This window comes from Carcharhinus amblyrhynchos, chromosome 4, assembly GCF_965287045.1.
Source record: "Carcharhinus amblyrhynchos chromosome 4, sCarAmb.v2.hapA, whole genome shotgun sequence".
Taxonomy (NCBI): Eukaryota; Metazoa; Chordata; class Chondrichthyes; order Carcharhiniformes; family Carcharhinidae; genus Carcharhinus; species Carcharhinus amblyrhynchos.
In genome coordinates, this window is record NC_137327.1 from 4748038 (window position 1) to 4765646 (window position 17609).

Sequence of the window (17609 nt, forward strand, 5' to 3'; positions counted from 1 at the left end):
TGTGATTCCACTGTTGACTATTAAACAAACCACAAAATACAAATTTCCCTTTAACAGCATCATACAATATTGTTAATCTGACAGGAAAATATCCCACTGGTTATTTATAATGTTGCGCAGATGTTAGCACTGATTTCAGTAACTGCTCGAGCCCTCATTAACATGTTCTGCACATTGTTCTATACGGAAACAGTGACAGTAAATTAATATTTGGGGAAAGATTCAATATTTGCAATTTGGATAAATTGCGCAGGATCTTTTCCATTCTGTAAGTGTGGAAGATGGCTTCTCCCTTCCTGGGTGCATGGTGTCACTCAATACATAATTATATCATAGATTGGGTGCTATTGGATTCTATTTTATCAGTAATCTCACAGGGCAGAAAGAACAGATGTCTCTTGAGCAATAAATTGGAACGTTGGACAACATGGGGCTTCACAGTCAGTGAGAATCATTGGAGCCCTCAGGTGTCTTTGTGACACAACTTTTAAGAGGCTTTAGAATAAAGACTGAATTATTCGCAGTTGTATTTCTGTTTTCTTTCTTTCTCTCCCTCTTTGGCTGGAATTTTCTGTTTTCTTTTGACTAAATGTTGGTGGTGTATAACTCACTGCTCTACGTATGGCTAGCTTTTCCCACCATATGTTTTGACAATTGGTCAGAGCAATTCTTGAAGGCGGGTCCCACAACGTCACGCTGGTGGAGCAGCCTCTGAATGAGTCTATCCCCCAGTGATGTTGCCCTGAAAGGTCCCACTGATCGGGAAAACAATAAAAATAAAGAGAGGTTCCCCCACATAGACATATACGGGAACCTACCCCCTCCCATGGACACGCCCCTCCCCAGGGAAATCCCCCCCAATGTACAAGGGGAACCTCACCATGAATATCCTTATTAGGAGCCACCCTTCCCAGCTACTGTCCCATGGCACTGTCCTTTGACATTATCCCATGGGGACAGGGTGCTTTCTGGGCATGATGCCCTCCCCCCAAGGCTCTGTGTGTCCCCCAGTGGAGACCCTTTGCCATGCTCCTCTTTGTCAAAAGCTGTTATTAATCCCACCAACTCAACGTCACGCCGCAGTGGGTAAAATTCTAACATGGGGGGATAATACTGCTAATACTGAAACCTGCTAATGACATTCAAATGTGGAATAATAACATTCCCAACTTTTCTTAGCAGCAACCCCGTCATTGGTGGAAGGAGCAAGGAAAATCGGAATGGAAAATCCCGATGGCATGAAAACCGTTTGGATATTCTTGTTGGATTCTCCATCACCATTCTTACCTGTCGAAAACAGGGGTGAAAAATGTCCTCCTTTGTCTACCTTCCAATCTGTTTACCCTTCGCTGCTTATTTCTTATTGCCCTGCTTTATTTTTTTGCTGAGATATCTGTATCCCTCTTTCCCTCTCTCCCACTGTCCCGCTCTCTTTCTCTATCTCTCACACTTTCTCTCTCTCTGTTTCTTTTTCTCACTCTCTCCCTCTCTCTCCATCCCTCTCTCTCCATCCATCTCTCTATCTCTCTCTGTCGCTTTCTCTTGCTCCCTCTGACTCTGTCTCTCACTCTCCCTGCCTCTTTCTTTCTCTCCCTCTGTCTCTCTCTATATCTCTCTCTGACCTTTTTCTCGCTCTCTCTGTCCCTCTATCTCTGTCTCTCTCTCTGTCTCACTGTCTGTCTCTTTCTCTCTGTCCCTTTCACTCTGTCCCTGTCTCTATCTCTCTTTCCCTGCTTATCTCTCACTCTTGTCTCTCTCTCTTTCTCAGTCCATTGTCGGTGATCCATCTCTCTGAAAGAGTTATGTCCCCTTCCGTTCCAACATTCTCACCTTTTGAACAGAAGAAGATTTTCCTCAAATTCATCTACAGACAATGAAATCCTTTCTCTTTTCAGATATGCAAATCCCTGCAGTGCAAGCTTTGATGCAGTGATGAAAATACAATGGCGTACAGATTACACTGTTCCTCGTATCCTGTGGCTGATGAAGATTGTGATAACTGGTTTGGGGAATTCCATTTTCTTCCTTCAACTTTGAGGTAGAAAAGTTTGGAATCGCAAAACCAATGATCGAGTTCTGATTCCAATATGCGGTGCCTGAACCACCCTGGATCAGGCACACATAACCAGGACAAAATAGATGATAATTACCTCCAGGCAGACAACAATAGAATATCTCTGAGGCAGGCTGTGCCCTTACGGATTAATAAGGAATCACAAGTCTTTAGTCTTCACTGAGCAATTCTTCAACCTTCTTTGACCTCACCAGTGGTTCATATGAATACCTTGCTTGAAGAGAAATTCCTTGCGGAGATGTTGAATTGCGTTTGAATCCTGAGCACTAGCCCGTCGAATCCTCGAAGAAATTTATTGTGTTGAAATGAATTGCCATTGATTGTAAAATTCAATAAAGCCTCGTCTTCTATAAAAACAAAAGTAATTGCATTACCTGGAGCCTTTCCAACCTTGAACCTCTGTGTTTGGCAGCAGAGTGCTACAATCACTGGGTGAGTAATTCAGAGAGCCAGAGGGTAATGCTCTGGGGACCCAGATTTGAATCCCACCACCATGGATGGTGAAATTTGAATTCAGTAAAAGTCTGGAATGATGACCATTGTCGATTTTCCCAAAAATCCGTCCTTACTTTGTCTGGCCCGCACGTGATTCTGGACCCACAGCAATATCATAGATTCATACAGTGAGAAGAGGCCCTTCAGCCCATTGCATCTGCACCAACACGTGAGAAACACCTGACCTCCCACCATTTACCAGCTCTTGACCCACAGTCTGGAATGTTATGGCGTGCCAAGTGCTCATCCAGGTACTTTTTAAAAGACATGAGGCATCCCGCCTGCACCACCTTCCCAAGCAGTGCATTCCGGACTGTCACCACCCTCTGGGTAAAAATGCCTCTCCTCACATATCCCCTAAACCTCCTGCCCCTCACCTTGAACATAGAACACCACAGCACAAACAGGCCCTTCGGCCCATAAGTTGCGCCGATCACATCTATACCTACCAAGCCATAGAACTATCTGTAACTCTCAATCCCACTAAATCCCATGTACTCATCCAGAAGTCTTTTAAAAGATCCCAGCGAGTTCGCCTCTACCACCACCGGAGGCAGCCGATTCCACTCACTCACCACCCTGAGTGAAAAACTTACTCCAACATCTCCTCTGTACTTGCTCCCCAGCACCTTAAATCTGTGTCCTCTCGTAGCGACCATTTCAGCCCTGGGGAATAGCCTCCGAGAATCCACCCTATCCATTCCTCTCAACATCTTATAAACCTCTATCAGGTCGCCTCTCAACCTTCGTCTCTCCAGGAAGAAGAGTCCCAGCTCCCTCAACCTATCTTCATAAGGCATGCCTCCCAATCCAGGCAACATCCTTGCAAATCTCCTCTGTACCCTCTCAACAGCTTCCACATCCTTCCTGTAGTGAGGCGACCAGAACTGCGCACAGTACTCCAAGTGGGGTCTGTCAAGCGTCTTATAAAGTTGCAGCATTACCTCCTGACTCCTAAACTCAATCCCTCGATTAATGAAAGCCAGTACATCATACGCCTTCTCGACCACATCCTCCACCTGCGAGGCCGATTTAAGAGTCCTCTGGACCTGGACCCCAAGATCCTTCTGCTCCTCAACACTGCTGGGAGTCTTACCCTTGACAGTGTACTCCTGCATCCCACTGGTCCTGCCAAAACGGACCACTACACATTTATCCGCGTCGGAAGTCCATCTGCCACTTCTCCGCCCAGTCCTGCATCCTATCTATGTCACGCTCCAACTTCCGACATCCCTCCAGACTATCCACAACACCACCAACCTTTGTATCGTCGGCGAACTTACTAACCCATCCCTCCACTTCCCCATGCAGGTCATTTATGAAATTGGCAAACAGCAAGAGTCCTAGTTCTTGCGTCTCCTCGTGACTGAGTGGTTGACTGTTGTGGTCAGGTTTTGTGACTGACTCATAACTGTCCCTTTGAAATGGCCAAGCAAACCATTCAGTTCAAACCACTCAGATGAGCAATAAATGCTGGTCTAGCCAGTGACAACCACATCCCATCAATGAATAAAAAGGAACATGGGAACATTTAATCCCTCACGCCTGTTCTGCCATTTGATTAATCTATGATCTAACTCCATATATCCGCCCAGCTCCATGTCCCTTGATATCTTTGGTTCTTAGAATCATAGAATCCTACAGTGCAGAAGGAGGCCATTCAAATCTGCACCAACCACAATCCCACCCAGGTCTATCCCCATAACCCCGTGCATTTACCCTAGCTCATCCCCCTGACACTAAAGGGGCAATTTATCCTGGCCAACCCACCTAACCCGCATATTTTTGGACTGTGGGAGGAAACCGGAGCACCCGGAGGAAACCCACGCGGACATGGGGAGAACATGCAGGCTCTGCACAGGCAGTGACCCAAGCTGGGAATTGAACCCAGGTACCTGGCGCAGTGCGACGGCAGTGCTTGCCACTGCACCATCGCCATGCTGCCCATTCTTGGTATGCCTACTCACTTGTTGGTGCTGCTACAGTGGACAGTGTCTAGGCTAAGTACACAGGACTCAGGGTTCATTACCCTGAATGTAACAGCAAGCCAGATTTGCTCATTTCTGGTGTGTTGCTAATTGTGTGAAAAAAAAATGGGCCTGGGAGAGTCATGATGGACCGGATGCTTGTTGCGAGTCCTGCTAAAGGCCTCAGCTGACGTTTTGCGGTCCGCTGTACTTATTGAGCAGTGCAGTAGGCTAGGAGAATCCTGGTCAGAGCGTTTCAGCGTTGGAGTGAGCTCTCATGGGATTGCCTCTGTTTCGATTGAAGGACAATCAACCCAAAATTTTAATTCTATTTCTCTCCAGAAAGTAGTCTCGCAACACCAGGGTAAAGTCCAACAGGTTTGTTCGGAATCACGAGCTTTCGGAGCACTGCTCCTTCATCAGGTCAGTCAAAGGAGCAGCGCTCCAAAAGCTCATGATTCCAAATAAACCTGTTGGACTTTAACCTAATATCGTGAGCTTTCTCAGCGTGGCCACCCCAGTCCAGTGTCAGCATCTCCACATCATCTCTATTCCTCTACACTGATGCTGCCAGTGCTGCTGAGAAAACCCAATATTCATATTTGCCTTCCTTGTTGTTAGCGCGAGCGGGCGAACACGACCACTACGGACTCAGGGTCAAGGTCAACAGCGGTGCAGCTTTATTTTTTTACGTTGATGGAGGTACAGTCAGGACATACAAACCCAACTGTCCCAAAAGCACTCTAAAGACCCGCTGCAACAGGCTACAGTTACACCTGAACTTCGATGCATTGTACAATTCAAAAGCAAATGTTTTATTTACAGTATTCGACTCTGACCATCCCGTTTCGATGTCTTCAAGTATTGTAAAGATGGGTTTAAGTGTGCGTCAATCGTTTCTGCCTGATGGGTTTATTAATGGCCTAGAATCTCCGGGGTTTGAACAATGGGTGTTTGACTGTTCTCAGGAAGTTTGAGGGGCCAGGGAGGCTTCTTTCGTTATGCTAATCTTCAGGTGTCTCCATAGAGGGTTGCTTGATTCGATCAGGGGTGCTGATTTGGTGGCATGGGGGTGTACTTTTTAATTTAGTTCCTATAGGTGCCATGCTGTCCGGTTCCCTTTGTGTGCTAGCCCTCATTTACACGTCCTTGCCTGCTAGACTGTGTCTTTAGCGGGGGGGCTCTGAGTGCAGCTTTAGTCTATTTCCGTTTTGTGTACCCAATTTCATAAAATTTGTTGTCCGATAACACTTGCATTTATTGTGGTCTGTGCTATCTGCTTTATAACGGCACACTGCTCTTTATATTTCCCTCTGCACCAGGGTCTGTGCTTCTGTTTTCCATTTTCGTCCACTATTTCATTGGTGAATCAAACTCTGGTTCTGTATCACGATAAGTTATTTTTTTTGAACACCTCCCAGCGTCCTTCTGTTATTTTATCCGTAAGTGGACTTTCCCACTCGACTGCAGACACAGTTTCTCTCTCATCCCATCAAAACCAGCCTTATCTAAATCTAAATCTTAGCAGAAGGTGTTCTAAATGAGTTTTCTTTTAAAATCAACACATCAATAGTTCAATTTCCCCCACTGTTTATCTCCCACTGCCAGCGAGGATGGAGAATTTGGCACTCAGCATAATCTCTGTTCGCTTCAGTGAGACTGGAGAATCCCGCTGGCGTGAATGGCCAGAGAATTTTTTTTTAATTATTCATCTGTGGGACATGGGTGTGACTGGCTGGCCAACATTTATTGCCCATCCCCAGCTGCCCTTGAACAGAATGACATGGTAGGCCATTTCAGACAATAGTTGAGAATCAACAACGTTGCTGTGGCTTTGTCGTCATATGTAGGCCAGACCCCAAAAGGACGGCAGATTTCCTTTCCTAAAGGACATTAGTGAACCAGTTGACAATTGACAATGATTTCATGGTCACCAGTGCATTCTGAGTTCCAGATACTTTTTTTTATTGAATTTAGATTCCACCATCCGTCATGGCAGGATTTGAACTCAGGTCCCCAGAACATCAGCTGAATTTCTGGATTAAAAGTGGAGCGATAATGCCACCAGGCCGTCACCTCCCTGTATTGTAGCCAACGTTTGATATAATCCTGAATTCAGCAGGAACCTGGCGGAATCCAGAGGTAAATTCACAACTGCTGTGCTTTTTTGAGTGAAAGAAAAAAAACTTTGCAATCACGCTCAGCAATAACCAAAAGCCTTTGCTTTCCGTGGATCAGTCTCAGGATGAGTCAGTGCCGTGAAGGTATCAACGTCTGCAATGGATGACCCCACAATCAGTTACGGGGTGAAAGATCATTTAGATTGTTCTGGGACTTATCAGATTTCTCAGGTAAATCACAAATCAGGAAACTAAAGTGGAAGGGTCAATTATCGATAACCGGACACCGTTTGAATTTGGGCAGGTTTATAGGCCATTTGGTCTCTGTTGTTGATCCATTTGTGGGACGTGGGCGTTGCTGGATGACCAATGTTTAATCCCCATCCCTAGTTGCCCTTGAAAATGTGATGGTTAGCTGCCTCCTTGAATCGCTGCAATCCATGTTCTGAGGGTTGACCCACCAATGCCATGAGAGAGGGAATCATAAGAACATAAGAATTAGGAGCAGGAGTAGGCCATCTAGCCCTTCGAGCCTGCCCCGCCATTCAATAAGATCATGGCTGATCTGTCGTGGCTCAGTTCCACTTTCCCGCCCTCTCCCCATAACCCTTAATCCCCTCTCTTATCAAAAACCCATCAACCCGCGTCTTAAAAATATTTAGCGAGGCAGCCTCCACCACTTCAACGGGCAGAGAATTCCAGAGATTCACCACCCTTTGAGTGAAGAAGTTCCTCCTCAACTCTGTTCTAAACTGCCCCCCCTTTATCTTGAGGCTGTGCCCCCTAGTCCTACTGTCCTTTCTGAGCGGGAAGAGTCTCTCCACCTCTATCCTATCCATCCCATTCATCATCTTATACGCCTCAATGAGATCTCCCCTCATTCTTCTAAACTCTAACAAGTACAAGCCTAGTTTAGACTGCGAAGGAACGGCGATATATTTCCAAGTCAGGATGGTGACTGGTTTGGAGAGAAACCTGCAGATAGGAGTGTCCCCATGTATCTGCAGCCCTTGTCCTTCAAGTTGGTCATGGTCGTGGGGTTTGGAAGGATTTGTCTAAGGATCTTTGGTGAATTGCTGCACTGCATCTTGTGGATAGTACACATTACTCCTGCCCAATAATTTTTCGTGTGCTTATCAACCCTGATGAATTTTGCTTTGCATTTCGGTCACCCAATACAGAGTCAGGCGTGAGGAAATGCCAAGTTAGTTTGATTAAGTTTTTGGATCCCATTGGAATGGGCCCAGATAGGGCCTTGGCTTATCTTCACATTCAAAGACTAAGACAGCTGGGAAACCACAGAAGACTCTTGGATATCTTTGGTCTTTGTCTGGGCATTGAGTTCAAATGCCGGGCCAGCTCCTCACACTGATGCTAACAGCTTCAATTGACATGGATTATTGAATGAAGGAAGGCAAGCTGGCCTTATATTCAGCAACCTCTCAGGAATAACTGAAAGCTCAATTCATCCTCCATTGGCTTCTAAAACAGGATGGAAAGAGCTTTAATAGAACGTAAATTGATTTCATATCTCAATGTGTGTAGTTATTTCCTCTAGAGGCCACTAATCTGAATTTCCTTCTCAATTTTTATGCGACATTTCTCTACGTTACTCAGGATTGAATCTGAACGTTGAGCTGATGGATTCTCTCGGGAACTGTTTCTGCTTTCAGGATTGGAGGCAATCTCCTTGGCCAAAGCCCATTCAAAACACGTACTCTGCTGATCAGTGGCCAGCAGTAGTAGTGCACGGTGATGGAAAGGAGTCAGAGTGACAACACGCTTCGAGAGAAGGTACATGGTTGATTTGTGCATCACACGTGGAATCCTGTCCTTCCCCCATTGTGATTTAGTGCCAAGGGGGGGGCACTTAACCAAGGAGGGTGGCAGTCACTTCTGCCTCCATCCCATTTATATAAGAACATAAGAACTAGGAGCAGGAGTGGGCCATCTGGCCCCTCGAGCCTGCTCCACCATTCAATAAGATCATGGCTGATCTCTTTGTGGACTCAGCTCCACTTACCCAGCTGCTCACTATAACCTTTAATTTCTTTATTGTTCAAAAATTTATCTATCCTTGCCTTAAAAACATTCAGTGAGGTAGCCTCAAATGCTTCACCGGGCAGGGAATTCCACAGATTCACAACCCATTGGGTGAAGAAGTTCCTCCTAAACTCAGACCTAAATCTGCTTCCCCTTATTTTGAGGCTATGCCCCCTAGTTGAAGTCCTGGGGATGCCCATTTAAAGGGCCTCATCACATCACTGCTGGTACTAACACACCAGCCAGCCAAGGGCTCCACAAGTCCCTTACTACTCCTTATGCACTTATGACTGTGTGGCCTAATCCCACTCCAACTCCATTTTCAAGGTTGCTGAGACCTGTTGTGAGTCAGATCCCAAACAGTAACGAGACAGAGTACAGCAAAGAGATGGAGAATCTGGTGAACTGGTGTGGCGACAATAATCTCTCCCTCAATGTCAACAAAACAAAGGAGATAGTCATCGACTTTAGGAAGCAGAGGGGTTGAAGTGGAAATGGCCAATCTTCTAGGTTAGCACTGCTGCCTCACAGGAACCTGGGTTCAATTCCCAGCTTGGGTCACTGTCATGCGGAGTCTGCACGTTCTCCCTGTGTCTGCATGGATTTCCTCTGGGTGCTCCGGTTCCTCCCTCAATTCTGGCCTTGCTCGTCTGTCAATGTAGACCTTGCACATTCTCCCTATGTCTGCATGGGTTTTCTCCAGGTGTTCCGGTTTCTTCCTAAAGACGTGCTGGTTAGATGCATTGGCTATGCTAAATTCTCCCTCAATGTACCCGAACAGGGGCCAGAGTGTGGCGACTAGGGGATTTTCACAGTAGTTTCATTGCAGTGTTAATATAAGCCTACTTGTGACACTAATAAATAAACTTTTATGTCCAACAGACCGTGTTTGTTAGCTGATAGTTTGGGTCCTGTTTTCCTTTAACGCAATGAGAAGTTAAGTCACAGATGTGAAATCAAACAGAAGGGATTAATTTGGGCAATGATTATCACAGGGATGGTAACACTGCAGGTTTTCCAGATAAAAACCTTTGATTAAATCAGAGAATCCCTACAGAGGGAGGACATTTGGCCATTTAAGTCTGTATTGAATCTCTGACAGGACATCCCACCAGACCCTTTCCCATATCTCCTACACATACTTTTAAAAATTCATTTGTGGGCCGTAGGCATTGCTGGCTGGCCCACATTTATTGCCCATAGGCAGTTGAGAGTCAACCACTCTGGAGTCACATGTAGGCCAGACCAGGTAAGGACAGCAGATTTCCTTCCCTAAAGGACATTAGTGAACCAGATGGGTTTTTGTGACAATCAACAACAGTTTCATGGTCATCAGTAGATTCTTAATTCCAGATACTTTTTATTGAATTCCAATTCCACCATCTGCCATAGTGGGATTCAAACCCAGTTCCCTGGAACATTGGCTGACTTTCTGGATTAATCATCTAGTACTAATACCAGTGAGCCATTGTCTTGCCTCAAACTTACCCTGCTAATTCCCTAACATACACATTTAGGGGTATTAAGGGGCAATTTAGCATGGCCAATCCACCTAACCTGCACATTTTTGGAGTGTGGGAGAAAACCCACTCAGACACAGGGAGAACATACAAACCCAACACAGGCATTGAAGCAAGGCTGAAGTTGACCCCAGGTCCCCAGTATTGCGAGGCAGTAGTGTCACCATGCCTCCTTAATGAGGAAAAAATATCTCACATGTCATTTGGCTCAATAGTTTGAACTTTTTGTTTGAGCTTGCCACAAGTACCATTTACCCAGAAGGCTTACTCCAGCTTACAAACCAAAGAAGCATTCTTAATAAAGAAAGCTCATTAATCTGACACTCAAAGCCTCACCCTGGGCCATTCTAAGCCACAGCAGTTTCCTATTTATACTGAGTCAGCTGGTCAGCTGACCACCAGATCATTTTTGTCATTGGTTACATAGTTTACTGGTCAGCTGACCCTTATAACATATTACCATTGGTCATTCTCCAACAGATCCAATGTTGTCATTGGTTACATTCCAACAAGATGGAGTACAGTGTAGGGACTTGTGAAATTATTCACTTTGTGGCAAGAATAGAAAAGCAACATATTTTTCGTAAGGTGAGAAACTTGTACATGGTGATGTTCAAAGAGATGTGGGTGCAACCATACAAGGAACATGGGAAGTTAGCATACAAATACAATAAGAAATGAGAAAGGCAAATGACACATTGGCCTTTTTTGCAAGGGGTTTGGAATATGGAATAAAGAAGTCTGACTACAGTTGTACAGGAATTTGGTGAGACTGCATCTGGAAAGCTGTGTACAGTTTTGATCTTCATGTTTAAGAAATTGTCCAGGATTTGGGGGCTATAAAACCGTAAGACAGAGGGGTCTGGATTTCTGTCCAAAGTTTGGGTTTGATGTGTGCTGAAGATCACTCCTCTCCAAGTCTTTGTCTCTGACCCTAAATGCACTCTCCTTATAGTGCAAAATCACACCTGCGACAATGATTGACACAAACTCCTCTTACTTTTGATTCTATCTCCTCACATCTTGCAACAGCTCCACATCCTGAGGTCATGAGTCCACCAACGTTATGACATGTTTCGATGGGAAGATTCTGACTCATTAACATCCTCAGTGTGGTGAATGATGTTTACCCTAATGAAGCAGTTCTTGGAATTAAGATTTCCAAGAAATTTGGGTGTCCATTCAGGCACCCGGATTATAACACTCAGATCAAATATTACTCATAGCTCATTAGCCTGTGAGTAATATTTACAGTCTACTGTTTGACCACAGGAGTTCCATGATCAAGGAAAGTCATTTAAAATCTTGGATAGGTTTATTTTGTCATCTGATGACTAATATGTTCAAAAGTCACTTTAATTTTTCATGGTTTTTCTTCAAAAAAAAACTTTGAAGTAGTGTTCCTGAGTCCCATGGGATGCTGGGAGGCTTGACCAAAACTTCTGAAAGTTGTCCATGGCAACTCAGTATAAAGACACAAGGCGGCACAGTGATGCCTCACAGCGCCAGGAGCCCAGATTCAATTCCTGGTTCGGGTTGCTGTCTGTGTGGAATTTGCACGTGCTGTTTGTGTCTATGTGGGTTTCCTCCAGGTGCTCTGGTTTCTCCCAGAGTCCAAAAATGTGTGGGTTAGATTGATTGACCATGCTAAATTGACCCTAGTATCAGGGGGATTAACAGGGCAAATGAGGGTTACAGGGATAGGGCCTGGATGGGATTGTGAGCAATACAAACTTGTTGGGATAAATGGCCTTTTTCTGTCCTCTTGGGATTCTATAATTCTATGAAATGGCCTTTACATACAGTACCATCTCTTAAACTTTGAATGTTGGCTTCCTTTAAGTTGACTGTTCTTGCTGAAAGACTGATTACAGCATTGACATTGTCACCCTGAGCAAGACACAACTGGCAGGAGAAGGCCAGCTTACAGATCAAAGTGGCGGACACCTTCTGGAATGGCAAACTAGGAGAAGAATGTCATCAGTATGGGGTCAGCTTCACTGTAAAAAAAACTAATTGGTGGAACATATCAAAGACTGTACCCTCTGGTTCCAGTTTTTCCCATTAGTGGAAACATCCTCTCCTCATCCACTCTATCTTAGCCTCGCAGTATCCTGTAAGTTTCATCCTTCCTCATCCTTCTAAATTCCAATGAGTACGGACAAAGAGTCCTCAACTGTTCCGCATACGATAAGCTCTTCATTCCAGGGATCATTCTTATGAACCTCCTCTGGACCCTTTCCAAGGCACACCCTTCCTTAAATACGGGGCCCAAAACTGCTCACGATACTCCAAATGGGGTCTAATCAGGAATTAACCAATGGACTAAAGAACAGACAGTGGTGGGAGAGACCACCGAAAACTGAGCAACTTGCCAACAGCCATGACGTGAACCTTCTAGGACCTTCCCAACCAAGACATAGCCTTCTTCGACACAAGTGTCCTCAACAACATCTCACAGAGTACTACCTGGCCACCGTCTCAATCCAACCCCAACTCACCATGAAGTTGAAAAAGCCGCCCCACATCTGAAAAACAGCAAGGTCTCTCGTGCAGAGAGGATCCCTGCTGAAGTATTACAATGCGGCGGAGAGGCACTCTTGACAAGAATTCACAACCTCATCATCCTTGCCTAGAAGGAAGGGAGCAAGCTGGGGGGTATCTCAGATGCCTTTATTGTGGCCATCTTCAAGCATAATATCATGGTGGTATTGGAATCACAAGTAGCCTTTTAAATTGAAACACGCATACTCTTTGAACCACTGAAACATCAGCTTAAAGAGTAAAAGCAGCTTGAGGTCATCAAGTGCTGCACAGTCATCACCACAAGTGGCCCTATCATTTTCCCCACTTATACCAAGGACTGAACTGTTATTTTTCAGATGTTAGTCCCGGGTGCAAGGTTCAGCGGAGACGAGCCCTGGATACGGGTGTGTGATTGGTTGAGATCGAGACACCTGATCCCAATTATCCAATTACCTGCTGTATTTTTCAGATTTTGTGTCAGCAGATGATTGTTATAAATGCCGATAGTTAAAAAGCACTTGTCATTAATGTGCACATATTGTGATACTGTTGTATAATATATAGGCTGTGTGAAGAAATGGAAATCCCAATCCCACTATAATTATTGTTAGAATGCAGAACGCTATTTTTTAACCCATCATGGTCAGGTGAGATTATTTAAATTTATTCTTTCACAGGATGTTGGTATAGTTACCAGGCCAGCGTTTATTGCCCATCCCTAATTGGCTTTGAGAAGATGATATAGTGAGCTGTTTCTGGAACCTCTGAAGCCCATGTCATAGAATCATAGATCCGGACTGTGCAGAATGAAGACATTCAGCCCATCGAGTCTGCACTGATCACAATCCCACATAGACATCATCCCCAAAACCCCATGCCCAACCCCAGGGACCTAGCTAGTCCCCCTGACACTAAGGGGCAATTTAGCATGGCCAATCCACCTAACCCGCACATCTTTGGACGGTGGGGGGGAAACCGGAGCACCCGGAGGAAACCCACGCAGACACGGGGAGAATATGTAAACTCCACACAGACAGTGACCCAAGCTAGGAATCGAATCTGGGTCCCTGGCGCTGTGAGGCAGTATTGCTAGTTATTGTTCCACGTGTGGTCTAAGTACAGCCACAGTACTGTCAGGGAAGGAATTCCAGGATTTTGACCTATTTTAGAATAAGAAATGGTGATACATTTCCAAGTCATGATGGTGAATGATTTCAAGGACAACTTACAGGTGCTGGTGTTCCCATGCCTTTGAGGTGTTGTGAATGGTCTTTGGAAGGGGTTGATGAAGGAGTTTCGGAAGGCTGCTGCAGTGAGTCTTGTATGTAGTCGACTGTGTGGCCAAAGTTCATCAGAAGTGAAATGAATGAATTTTGAAAGGTTGGATCTGGTGCCAGTCGAGCGGGGCTGCTTTGTCCTGGGTGGTGTCAAGCTTCTTGAGTGTTGTTGGAGTTGCACCCATTCAGGCAAGTAGGGAATGTTCCTTTGCACTCCTGACTTGTGCCTTGTAGATGGCGGACAGACTTTGGGGAGTCAGGAGGTGAGTTATTTGCCGCAGAATTCCTCGCCTCTTACCTTGCAGTCGCAGATTTATACGGCTAATTCAGTTCAGTTTTTGTTCAGTGGTAATCCTGAGATTGTGGGTAGTGCCAGATGATGCAAATGTACAATGGCTGGAACTTCCCAACCGTTCATGTCAACAGAATATTCCAGTGCGACCGACAGCGCACCCCTGCCATGGGTCCCATAGAAATGTAGAAACATCGAAGATAGGAGCAGGACGAGGCCATTTGGCCCTTCGAACCTGCTCTGCCATTCATTACAATCATGGCTGAACATCCAACTCAATAGTCTAATCCTGCTTTCTCCCCATAACCCTTGATCCCATTCACCCCAAGTGCTATATCCAGCCACCTCTTGAGTACACTCAATGTTTTGACATCAACTACTTCCTGTGGTAATGAATTCCACAGGCTCCCCACTCTTTGGGTAAAGAAATGTCTCCTCACCTCCATCCTAAATGGCCTACCCTGAATCCTCAGACTGTGACCCCTGGTTCTGGACTCTCCCACCTTTGGGAATATCCTCCCTGCATCTCGCCAGTCTAGTCCTGTTAGAATTTTATAAGTCTCTACGAGATCGCCCCCCTCATTCATCTGAACTCCAGTGAAAACAATCCTAACCCAGTCGATCTCTCCTTACACCTAGTCGGTCTCACCATCCCCGGAATCAGCCTGGTAAACCTTCGCTGCACTCCCTCGAGAGCAAGAACATCCTTCCTCAGAAAAGGAGACCAAAACTTCACATAGTACCCTAGGTGTGGCCTCACCAAGGCCCTGTATAATTGCAACAATGCATTCCTGCTCCTGTAATTGAAACCTCTCACAATGAAGGTCAACGTACCATTTGCCTTCTTTACTGCCTGCTACACCTGTACACTTACCCTCAGTGACTGGTGTATAAGGATACCCAGGTCCCTCAGCACACTCCCTTCTCCCAATTTACAGCCATTCAGGTGGTAATCTGTCTTTTTGTTTTCACAGGAAAACCCTTTGATAATACTGGGACCAGAAGATCCCGCGACTGGCCAATGATGAGTCACCTTCCACAGCCATGAAACACGCAATGGATAGTTTCGTAAATCTCACTACTTTTGTTTAATGCATTTATCATAGAATCCTAGAATCCCTACAGTGCAGAAGGGGGCCCATTGAGTATGCATCGACCACAATCCCACCCAGTCCCTATCCCCATAACTCCATGTATTTACCCTGCTAAACCCTCGTCCCCACCCCCCTCGACAGTAGGGTCAATTTAGCATGGCCAATCAACCTAATTCACACAACTTTGGACTCCCATCCTCCTCTCCCCCACCGAACACATCTCAGCAGTCACTGTGGAGAGAGGAGTGTACAAGTTGTCTTCACCAGTGATGGATAGACAGACATAGAAAGATAAGGAGAGATAGACAGAATGTGATAGAAAGAGGTGGGGCAGGAAACTCCGGCCTCCCAGCAGTAACTTTCTCGTGACGAGGAGGCAGCGTGCCAATGTCCGCCGTTGGCATCTTCTGGTCCCACCACAGTCAACGGGATTTCCTATTGACTCCACCCCACACTGCTGAGAAACCCGCAGCAGGGGCGGGCCATCGTGGGTCCCGCCACCAGGAACAGCCAGAAAGTTCCAGCCAATGTCTACATTGGCTCTCGATCAAGCAACATCCTGATTTTAAAATCCTCATCCTTGTTTTGAGATCGCCCTGCTGCCTTGCCCCGCCATCTCTTTGTAATCTTCTCCCGTCCAAGGACCCTGCGCTCCTTCAGCCCTGGCCAATTGGCCGTTCTCCAATTCAATCACCCAACCATTGGTGATCATGTCTTCGTTTGCCTGGACCCAAGATCTGGGAGTCCCTCGCTAAATCTCTCCACCTCCACCTTCTCTTGTCATCTGACATAATAACTCATTCACTGTCTCTGCTCTTGTTTTATATTTTGTTTGCTAATGTACCTGTGAGGTGCCTTGGAATGCTTCATTGTATTATGGGTGGCATAAGGGAGATAGAGAAACAAGTGGTGGGGGCCTGGAATGCACTGCCAAGTGAGGCGATCTAGGCAGATATGTTAGCGACATTTAAGACTTACCTGAATAGACATATGGACATAGAGGGATACAAGCGGGTTGGTCTAGATAGCACTCGGGAGCACAGGTTAAAGGTGCAAGAGGCAAGGTTTAAAGGAGGTGTATGAGGCAAGTTTTTTACACAGAGGGTGGTGCGTGCCTGGAACTCGTTGCCGGGGAGTGAGTGGAATCAGATACCATAGCGACTTTTAAAGGGCATCTTAACAAATACATGAATAGGACGTGAATAGAGGGGTATGGTCCCCAGAAGGGGGTTTTAGTTAAGTCAGGCAGCATGGATGGTGCAGGTTTGGGGGGCCGAAGGGCCTGTTCCTGTGCTGTAATTTTCTTTGTTCTTTGGTAGACAGTCAGGGATGGAAAAAAGGAGAGAAAAAAGACAGACAGTGACAAGTGTGCAGGTTAGATGGATCGGCCATGCTAAATTGCCCCTTAGTGTCCCAAGATGTGTAGGTTGGGGGGATTAGCAGGGTAAATATTTGGGGTTGCAGGGAGCAGGTCTGGATGGGATTGCCTCTCACTGTCAGGGGGGGGGTTACAAGGATAGGATCTGGGTGGGATTGCTGTTGGTGCAGACTTGATGGGCCAAATGGCCTCCTTCTGCACTGTAGGGGTTCCATGATTCTATGAAGGAGGGGGACAGGGACAGGGAGACACGGGGAGAGGGAGATAGAAGGAGGTAGGGGCAGAGACAGCCAGTCAGAAAGTGAGAGCAGAGGGTAGCTGACAGCAAAGGACATTAAATGAAGAATCACTTGTGATAAATCGACACACCAGAACTCAACAATATGGAAGGAGTCCAATAAAACTCATCGAGGCAACAGAACATCGATCAATTGCCAACTCTCATCATCAGTCCTCCACGGATGAGCCAAAACAAGCAGCTATTAAATATTAACCTTTGAAAATGTCTAATTTCAATGGGTTCAAAGGAAATGGCCCAGTTAGATCCAAGAATTCTCAGCTGCCAATGCTTTCTCAACTGAGTTAAACGACTAACATCCTAGCTGTGTGCACAGGATATTAATGCAATCAGAGTGTTGAGTGCACAATGTAGATTCACAACAACCACAAGACCAGGCAGTGAAAGAACCTTACAAACCTGGAGGATGGTTAAATATCAAAAGAAAACAGGACGCAAAACCCCTTTGCTTTTCACCATAACTCCAGGGGAGATTGATCCCACACCCTGCCATTAAATGGCAGAAACCTGTTTTACAATGACTGT